General features: G+C 63.4%; 1 protein-coding gene across 1 annotated transcript in view; it reads right to left on the reverse strand.

The window, feature by feature from the left end:
• RNASEK (ribonuclease K) overlaps positions 1 to 7,431 on the reverse strand; it is a 321,727-nt gene that overhangs the window by 278,140 nt on the left and 36,156 nt on the right. The gene's annotated exons all lie outside the window — the stretch shown is intronic.

Here is a 7,431-nt window from a genome sequence, read left to right on the forward strand (position 1 = left end):
GGGCGGCCAGTGGCCTGGCCTTCCCCTGGCTACAGAAATTAACGTGAGCTGCCCCGGTTTGCAATGCCCAGCCTGTGAGTGCGGGCGCGACTCCCCCCTACATCCCCAAGCGCCTCACTACCCTGGAGAATGGGGGCACACGGGGGAGGCTGTGTGAGGGACAGCGCGCAGCCCGCATGCGAGCAGGGGGGACGTGCGGGAGTGACAGCGCGCAGCCCACGTGCGAGCAGAGGGGACGTGCGGGAGTGACAGCGCGCAGCCCACGTGCGAACAGGCAGGACATGCGGGAGTGACAGTGTGTGAGCAGGTGGGATGCGCGGGAGTGACAGCACTTAGCCGTGTGCGAGCAGGAGGGACGTGCGGGAGTGACAGCGCGCAGCCTGCGTGTGAGCAGGCGGGACGTGTGTGAGTGACATCACTTAGCCGCGTGCGAGCAGGGGGGACGTGCGGGAGTGACAGCACGCAGACCACGTGCGAGTGGGGGGACATGCGGGAGTGACAGTGTGCAGCCCGCGTGCGAGCAGGGGGGACGTGCGGGAGTGACAGTGTGCAGCCCGCGTGCGAGCAGGGGGGACGTGCGGGAGTGACAGTGTGCAGACCACGTGCGAGCAGGGGGGACGTGCGGGAGTGACAGCACGCAGCCCGCGTGCGAGCAGGGGGGACGTGCGGGAGTGACAGCGCGCTGCCCGCGTGCGAGCAGGGGGGACGTGCGGGAGTGACAGCGCGCTGCCCGCGTGCGAGCAGGGGGGACGTGCGGGAGTGACAGCGTGCAGCCCGCGTGCGAGCAGAGGGGACGTGCGGGAGTGACAGCGTGCAGCCCGCGTGCGAGCAGGGGGGACGTGCGGGAGTGAGTGAGCTGGTGGGACATGTGGCCAGGCATGCGCAGGACCCTGCGGCGCGTGGGACCCCCGTGTGCCCACATGACTGGCTGTTTGCACAGCCCCCCCTCTCCACTTGGTTCCCGATAATGCTGCATTGACGTCAGGGCAGGATAACTAATTTGCTTTATAAACAGGGTGTTTCCCTCCTTAAGGAGATGAGTGGTTAATCAGCGCTTCAAAGAGCGCTCCTTCCCAACGCTCATGCCCTTGGAGTTCGTTTATTGTTACGGCAAACATAACACCAATTATAAATAGCATTTCAAGGGCAGAGCCTACCTGTCCATCCCCTGGGTTCTCTCCCCGGCTCGGGGAGGGGAGTGGGGACTGGTGGGTCAGACCAGGGGGGCTGGGAGCCAGGACGCCTGGGTTCTCTCCCCAGCTCTGGGAGTGGGGTGGGGGCTGGTGGGTTAGAGCAGGTGGGGGTTGGGAGCCAGGACGCCTGGGTTCTCTCCCTGGCTCTGGGAGGGGAGTGGGGGCTGGTGGGTTAGAGCAGGGGGGGCTGGGAGCCAGGACTCCTGGGTTCTCTCCCCGGCTCTGGGAGGGGAGTGTGGCCTGGTGGGTTAGAGCAGGGGGTTGGGAGCCAGGACTCCTGGGTTCTCCCTGCTGCCTCCCTGTCTGACAAGTCCGTTCTCCTCTGGGTTAATTTCCCTGTTCCTGCGACATTAGCCTCAGGCAGTTTCTGGTGGCACTGTCGCCCGCTGTCCCCATGCGCCGGAGAGCGGGTTCTGGGGAGGTTGCCCGGGTGCATTCCAGGGGATTTACCAGACGGTTCCACTTCAGCGCCCTTTCACTTCCTCCTCTCATCACCCGGCCAGCCCAGTCCTGCCCACTTCACTGTTACGCCTCTGCCCACCCAGCCGCGGTACCAACAGGGACACCCCCACCACGCCAGGGGCTGCCCGCGGCCCCCAGACTGTGACCCCCATTGTGCTGGGGCTGCAGAGACCCCATGGTTGGGACCCCCCTCACAGCCTCCCTCTTACACAGAGACCCCCCCAACCACACCCCTCCTCCCCAGGGGAACTCCTTTTCCAGGGCCCATCCAGCCTCTCTGCTGGGGACTGACCTGGCTAGCTCGTCACAGGGGGGACGTGGGGCACTACCTGCCAGGCAGCAGGAGAAGGGGGGGAAGGCAGAGGAGCAAAGCAAACAGCTGCGGGGGCTGGACCAAGGGGCTGGGCTGCAGCAGATGCCCCAACCTCGTTTGCCAGTTCCCAGGCTGGGAGAAGCCCCCTTGGGCCTCACCAGGCACGGCTGGACTCCGAGCAAACTCTGGGCATGCCCCAGCACCTTTTGGGGTTACCTGGTAGCCTCTCAGGGTCTGGGTCTGGGTCAGAGCTGGGCCTGCCCGGGCCTGCCCTGGCATTGCCTTTCACAGCTCCCAGCCCCTCTGGGCCACCAGTTCTCCTGTCCTGGGCCACCTCCCAAAGCCCAGCTGGCCCTACTGCCTGGGGAAGCACCTTTATACCAAACACCTGCCCCGGGCCCAGCTGGCCCTGATGAGTGAATGGGGCAGGCCCCAGCCCCTTAAAGGGGAACACCGGCCTGCTGCAGGGTCCGTCCCCAACCTAGATCCCAGTACAGGAGCCGCAGGATTCCTGGGGGCTCGACAATCCGGTCAGTTGGGGGCCACACACCCCTCCAGCCCGAGCCCTCAGCAATCCGGGGTCCCTGGAGGGTGCCAGGGGTGGGGGGCTGGCAGGGGGCCCAGCCTGGGGGGGAAGGAACCCGGGTGCCACCTGCCCGGGGCCACGCTGCCAGGGCCATGCATGGACCCGCCTGACACCAAATGGGTTGCCATGGTGATGCACAGACCCACACAGTGCATGGAACCACGTGGCGCTGCATGGGCTGCCATGGCGACGCACGGAACCGCTCAGCGCTGCTGTGACGCTGTGTGGAACCACCTGCCCCAGGCGGTTCAGGGCTGGGTGGAGCAGGGGTCCACAGCAGGGAGGAAGGGGTGATGGGTTCCCGGTGGCAGAGCCCGGGCATGGAGCGGGAGATCTCTCCACCCGCCAGGACGTCCGGCCCGGGGCCCATCCCTGAGCCCGTTCCATGGGACTATAAATAACAGCTGAGATTCCACAGAACAAACAAATCAAAGGTCACCCTGGGTACCTGAGAAATGCGCTAACCCCCAGCGGGGGGGACGTGCGCATCTGAGCCAGGCCTCACCCAGCAGGTGACGCAACAGGGACAGGGAGGGGACAGGGTGGAGGGCTGGGAGCCAGGACTCCTGGGTTCTTTCCCCAGCTCTGGGAGGGGAGTGGGGGCTGGGGGGTCAGAGCCGGGGGGCCGGGAGCCAGACTCCTGGGTTCTCTCCTCGGCTCTGGGAGGGCAGTGGGGGCTGGTGGGTTAGAGCAGGGAGGGCTGGGAGCCAGGACTCCTGGGTTCTCTCCTCGGCTCTGGGAGGGCAGTGGGGGCTGGTGGGTTAGAGCAGGGAGGGCTGGGAGCCAGGACTCCTGAGTTCTCTCCCTGGCTCTGGGAAGGGAGTGGGGACTAGTGGTTAGAGCAGGGTGCACTGGGAGCCTGGGTTCCACGCCTGGCCACATTGCTGAGTCACTTTTACTTGTCCTTTCTCTCCCCTGGGCCTTGCCCGGCTTTGCCCTCGGTAATGGGTATACGATTTGTGTGCACAGCACACAGGGCCGGAGCTGCCTGTCACAGAGTATTGGGGAACTCAGGGCCCTGCACCCCCGGCTTCCTGCGATTCACCATGACTCTCAGCCAGCCAGTAAAGCAGAAGGTTTATTTGGATGACAGGAACACAGTCCAAGACAGGTCTTGCAGGCACAGACAACAGGGCCCCCCTCAGTTAGGTCCAGCTTGGGGTCCCAGGGCATCCCAGCCCCCCCCTTTGGGGGGTCAGAGCCATCTCTGCCTCCCAGCCATCTCTCCAGCCTCCTTCCAGCCTGCTTCCCACACTCTGCCTTCAGCGACCCCTCCCACAGCCTTTGTTCAGTTTCCCGGGCCCCGGAGTCATCTGACCTCCAACCCCCTCCTGGGTTCTCATGTTACAAGCTCAGGTATGTTCCCTTGGGCCGGCTCCCATCCCCCGATGCAGACCATCCTAGTCACACTCCCCTGTCAGCATTCACACACCCCAGCAAGAACAGTCCCAGTTCGTCACATCTCTCCCCCCTTCGAGACCGAACTGAGCAGGGTCACTTTAGCCAGTGACCCGGGGAAGTTCGAACCTACCCCCGTTCCCATGGATGCCCCCGCATCCCTCCAGTTCCTTGGTGAGAATTACACCAGGCCCCTTCCGTTCCACGCCCCCCCTTAGGTCGGGGGTGCTTGATGGCACTCGCAGTTCGCATGTGGGAAGGTTTATGCGGCCTGTGCCCTTTTCCCACCCCCATACCTCTGGGGTTCCAACTGGGCTGTGGTCTTCTCCCAGCGCTCCAGTCTGGAGGTCTGTGCTTTGGGCTCTCTTGGTTTAGAGCCGCCCTTTTAACCTTGGCCACCCTCTGGAAAGGATCCTTTATGCTGGGCAAGGGTCCTAAAGCTCTTTTCCCCTTGTCCCAGGCCTTCCTCCCCCTCTGACAGGGGTCACAGGATCCGCAGTACTGTCGGACAGTAACAAAGACCCCAGGCCAGTAAAAGCTCCGTAGCAGCCTCTGCTGGGTACGCCAGGTTCCCTGGTGCCCTGAGAGGGGAATGTCATGGGCCCGGCACAGCAGCTGGCGGCGATACTTCTGGGGTACCACCAGCTGCCTCCTGATCCCCCCTGACTCCATTTTCCCTGGGGGAGCCCATTCTCGGTACAGGAACCCCTTCTCCCACAGGAACCTTTTCCGGCCACCTCGTTCCATGGTCTGTACCGCATTGAGGTCGGCCAGGTCCCTTATCTTCCGCAAGGAGGGGTCTCTCTGTAACTCGGCCTGGAACTCAGCAGCTGGGACAGGGATGGCCACCTGCTCTTTCTCGCCCGCTGGGTCCGAAGCTGCAGCCTCCCTGAGCCGCGTCCCTGGGCGTTCCCTCCCCACCAGGTTAGGGTCCTGCGCCTCAGGCAAGGCACCCCCCCCAAGGCCAGGGCGCAGGGCCCCTCGCCGGCTCTGACTGCGGGTCACAACCAGTGCCTTTTGGGGGTTGCTTGGCCAGTTCTCCAGGTCCCCCCCCATCAATACCTCAGTGGGCAGATACGGGTGTACCCCCACATCCTTGGGGCCCTCCTTGGCCCCCCACTTCAGGTGTACCCTTGCCACGGGCACTTTGACTGGTGTTCCGCCCACCCCCGTCAGGGTCAGGTAGGAGTTGGGCACCACCTGATCTGGGGCCACCACCTCGGGCCGGGCCAGCGTCACCTCTGCGCCCGTATCCCAGTATCCATTGACCTTCCTCCCATCCACCTCCAGGGGAACAAGGTACTCTCTCCGGAGGGACAGCCCCGCGCCCACCGTATAAACCAAAAACCCTGAGTCTGGGGCATCCAGCCCCCTAGAGGAGCTGGCCTGGGGCCCTTCTCTCTCTTGAGCAGTTGATAAGCTGCCAGCCCCTCTTGCGTGAGAAGCCTGCCCCTCGTCCGTCTGGGCCTCTACCAAGTTAACCCTATGCGGGTTCGGTCTGCTCAGTCTGTCCTTGAGCTTGGGGCACTGGGCCCGAACGTGGCCTCTTCGGCCGCAGTAATAGCAGCTCATGTCCTGTGGGTCCCCTCGAGCCGGTCGGTTGTCCCTGACGCTGGGCATTCCCCGTGGGAGGGGATTCCCCATATTCCCTCTTTGGGAGGTCCCAGGGTGACTCTCTCTCTGCATCACGGCGGGCCTGTTCCTTTGGGGCTCCTCCCTGCCACCCCCTGACCGGCTCTTTACAAACTCATCAGCCAGCTGCCCGGCGTGTCGCGGGTTCTCTGGCTTTCTGTCCACCAACCACAGCCTCAGGTCGGATGGGCACCGCTCATACAGTTGCTCCAGTACCAGCAGTTTAATCAGGTCCTCCTTCGTCTGGGCCCCACCCGCCCACTTGCTGGCGTATCTTTCCATGCGGACGGCTAGTTGCAGATATGAGATCTCAGGGGTTTTATCTTGACTCCGGAACCTTCCCCGGTACATCTCAGGAGTCAGCCCAAACTCACGTAGCAGGGCCTTTTTGAATAGTTCGTAGTCCCCTTTCTCTGCCTCTCCCAGTTGGCGGTACAATGCCACGGATTTGGGGTCCAGTAAGGGGGTAAGGACCCGGAGTCTGTCCGCGGGATCAACCCGGTGCAGCTCGCAGGCCGTCTCAAAGGCCTCCAGGAAGTCATCCATGTCCTCCCCCTCCTTGTATGGGGCCATGATGCACTTATCAAAGCTCCGTGCAGTCCTGGGTCCCCCCTCACTCACCGCAGCCGGGGGTTCGCTGCCCCTCAGTCTCGCCAGTTCCAGTTCATGCTGACGCTGTCTCTCATTCTCCTGTCTCTGTCTCTCTTCATGCTGATGCTGTCTCTCTTTCTCCTCCCGTTCATGCTGACGCTGTCTCTCTTCATGCTGTCTCTGTTGTTCACGATCCTCCAGCTCCCTCAGTTTTAGCTCTTTCTCCCATTCCAGCCAATTCCGCTCCCTGGATGCCGAACGCCGCCGGGAGGATCCTCTGCTGGCCGGCGGGCTTCGCCGGGGGGACCCCCTGCTGGCCGGGGGGATCACGGCGCCTTCGGTATTTGCTGGGCTCCTCCCCACCCTTCCCCTAGGCATAGGAAGGAGGGGTCTCGGGAAGCCCTCAGCAGCCGGCTGACCACTCCCAGCTGGGACAGACACTGGTGCCTGCGCTGCATTTGCCAGGCTGCTTCCCTGAGACACAGGGATCAGTTCATTCGCGCGATCTTCCGCCTCCAGCTGGGCAATGAGCTGTTCTTTGGTGAGCCTCCCAATGCGCAGCCGCCTCTGCTTGCACAGCTCCACCAGGTCGCTCTTAAGCCGCTTGGCATACATCTTCCTGCTGGCCACTCACCGGCCTGTGTGCTCACAGCTCCCCACAGTTCGCAGGGGGCCCCCTAGTGTGCCAGCCCTTCTCGAGGTCACCACCTCTCTGCCAGGGTCGAGCTGCAGACTCCTCCGCCCCTGGGACCACTCGCTGTGATCCCACGGGGGACCCTGTTACTGCAAAAGTCCTTCTCGCTGGTCACACACTCCCAGGGGTAATAACCGTCTCTCTCCCACTCTTCAGCAGGCCTGGTCCCCGTCAATCCCCCTTCGTTTTACTGCTCCCCAGTCACTTACTGCAGGAAGCGCCGTCCACGGGGTGCAGTAGATCCCACCGCTGCCACCAGTTGTCACAGAGTATTGGGGAACTCAGGGCCCTGCACCCCCGGCTTCCTGCGATTCACCATGACTCTCAGCCAGCCAGTAAAGCAGAAGGTTTATTTGGATGACAGGAACACAGTCCAAGACAGGTCTTGCAGGCACAGACAACAGGGCCCCCCTCAGTTAGGTCCAGCTTGGGGTCCCAGGGCATCCCAGCCCCCCCCTTTGGGGGGTCAGAGCCATCTCTGCCTCCCAGCCATCTCTCCAGCCTCCTTCCAGCCTGCTTCCCACACTCTGCCTTCAGCGACCCCTCCCACAGCCTTTGTTCA

This window comes from Chrysemys picta, chromosome 16 (assembly GCF_011386835.1).
Source record: "Chrysemys picta bellii isolate R12L10 chromosome 16, ASM1138683v2, whole genome shotgun sequence".
In the NCBI taxonomy this organism is placed as follows: Eukaryota; Metazoa; Chordata; order Testudines; family Emydidae; genus Chrysemys; species Chrysemys picta.